The sequence below is a fragment of the Morus notabilis genome, unplaced genomic scaffold (assembly GCF_000414095.1).
Source record: "Morus notabilis unplaced genomic scaffold, ASM41409v2 Scaffold218, whole genome shotgun sequence".
NCBI lineage: Eukaryota > Viridiplantae > Streptophyta > Magnoliopsida > Rosales > Moraceae > Morus > Morus notabilis.
Window position 1 is genome coordinate 68841 of NW_010358631.1, and position 2819 is coordinate 71659.

The window sequence follows — 2819 nt, forward strand, 5'->3', positions numbered from 1 at the left end:
TATATATGGCATGTTATAAAACATATGAGTAGGCACATTATATCTATATGGCATGTTATATGCATGAATATATAATATATAATTATCAACATAAAATATAAATATATGCAATCGGCTATTGAGATGGATTTGACCGAGCCCCATGGAAATTATAAATCACAACCAAATCAAAATAAATAAATAATTACAATAATTATTTTCTTCTGTAACATCAACGGGTCTTCGATTCTTGTACTCTTCATTCTTTCGCTTCGTTCTTTATTTTCGGGTCGGATTTCATCTTCTTCAAGGTCCGGAACTCTTCTGGGTCCGTCGGCACGCATTACGAAGGTTTTGGAAACCTTCGGGCCCATTCGGGGGCCCATTTGATCGCATCTACGTCGCCAGCCGCACGCGCGGGATGGCTGCGCGCTGGCCACTCGCTGGGCAAGCGTTGGTCGCACGCTGGTCGCACGTACTGGGCGCGCAGTAGGTGCACGTGCTGGGCGCGTGCTGGTCGTGCGCTGGGCGCGCTCTGTGCGCGCTCTATACTTGCGCTGGTCACGCGCCAGGCGCGCCCTGGCCGCGCGCTGGTGCGTGCTGGGCATGTACTGGGGCGCGCCTTGGCCGTAGTTTCTGGGCACTCGTCTGGGCAGCTTCAAATTTGATTTTCTGGGCTTCCTTTTGATTCAAAATCAAAAAACCCTAATCCTACCCAAATCCTAGAATTACAATAATTCTAATCCCGAATAAAATTACAAATAATTTAATTTGAACGAATTTAATGCGATCCATGGAACCATATAATTAATGACCAAATCCATCATCCATACATTCATCAACATGAATTAAATATAAACATCCATAAATGCAAGTGCCTACCCGTCACATACATACACAATTAAATATCACATATTTAATATACTAATTTTGATTATTAAATAATCAGAGCATAAATTAATATCGTCTATAGACCACTCTGATACCAATTGTTGGTCTTCGAATCGAATCCGGATGCGGAAGCGTGGCGCGGGGGAGGCGGACCGTGTATAACAAAAATTTTCATAAAACCTTTGAGATACTCTATAGATTATATTAATTTATGCATGAATAAATTAATCTCATTAATTCATATATTAAGAACTCAATTAATAAAAATACCTGGAGGCCGACTCGGATGATAACTTGAGTTCTTTGACCTCGACCAATCCTTGCTCCAAAGCTTTGTGTTTAGAAAACTAATGTCTTCCACGTCAATTCTTAGAATCCACGAAGACGTGTGTGTGGGCACACATGAGACAAAATGGGTTACAATAAACACTCAAATTTCCACAAACACCAACGCATGCACGATGTGAAATTTTTGGAGAAAAATTTTTCCTTCATTCTATAGAGAAATTTCGGCCACCTCTGAAATTAGGGTAAAAATTCATTCCGAAAATTGTTCCAAAAATTGTATCCACAATTTTCTACTATTCTCTTATTTATAGAGTAGAAGTCAAACTTCTAAAAGGAATCAAATCTATATCTCCAATTTTGAATTTCGAACCAAAATTCTCCTCTCTCATTTTCTTCTTATGGCCGGCCAACCCGAAGGGGATTTTTATCCCTGTGTAGGTGCCAATATCATATAGGGAAGGAAGAGAAAAATCATCCTTTATCCTATAGTCCAATTTTGTCTCAAATTTAAATTTCAATTTAAGTCAAACTTACATTAATTTGAATTCTAAATTGAACAACTTATCAAATAAGTTTAAATGGATAAATCTAGATGTGTTCAAATTCAATTTTAAATAATCACATCATTTAAATAATAATTAATTCTCAATTAATTATTTTCGAGTGTTTAATTTTTTAGAATTCCGTAATTCTAAAATTCTCATTTTGTCCTTCGTGTCTGGTAGAATTACTAGGATGACGCGGGGACTAATGGACCTATAATCCCGAGCTCTAATAAAATTAATAATTAATTAAACACTTTAATTAATTAATTAATTCTATTAATTTCAATAGTTACTCCACTATAAACTTGGAATTGCACTCTCAAAATTATAGATATAAATTACTTCTAAACTGTGAAGTGTCTATTCGATATAGTCATTGCATATAGATCAACCATCCATAAATAATTCATAATTAGAGTAAAGTAAAATCCGTTAACCTCTCTAATTACTTATTTATCCTTGAGTACCATTGATTCTCTAATGGACAGTAATTCATATAACACATGCATGAATTGGAGCTCCTACTGGTCCAAGTACCGAATCAACCCTCAAGAGAATTATTTATCTACTTCTTTCTAAAGAAGGAATGGATTCCATCTCGTGTAATAACATTCCCGGCTACCTACTTCATCATGTCTCCAAAATACAAGGAATAGGATTTAGGAACTTAAAATCCGTACCGAGTAAATCAAAAGACACAAATCTATAAATAGGAGTCTGTTAAGAACTCAGGATTAATACCATTCTATATATAACCATCGGTAGACTCAATTAGAATTTTTATACTTAACGAAAATTATTCGAAATTCATATTGTGTCTGTGTCCTTGTTCCCCATAATCTCATTATGCGAAATACACTCATTCAATATCTCACCATATTAACAGTGCGGATAACACCGTTCCATTCTAAATGGGAATGACATGTATTAATAATGTTTTAAGTAAAGATTCTAAACTTTAAATAAATTCATTATGAACATTGGTTTTTGATTATTTTCCTTAAACATTATCCTCTCGTATATAACACTTATATACAATGTTTAAGGTTACATAAATAATCATAGAATTTTCATTGATATTCATAAAATATTCAAAAATATATACACATAAAATGA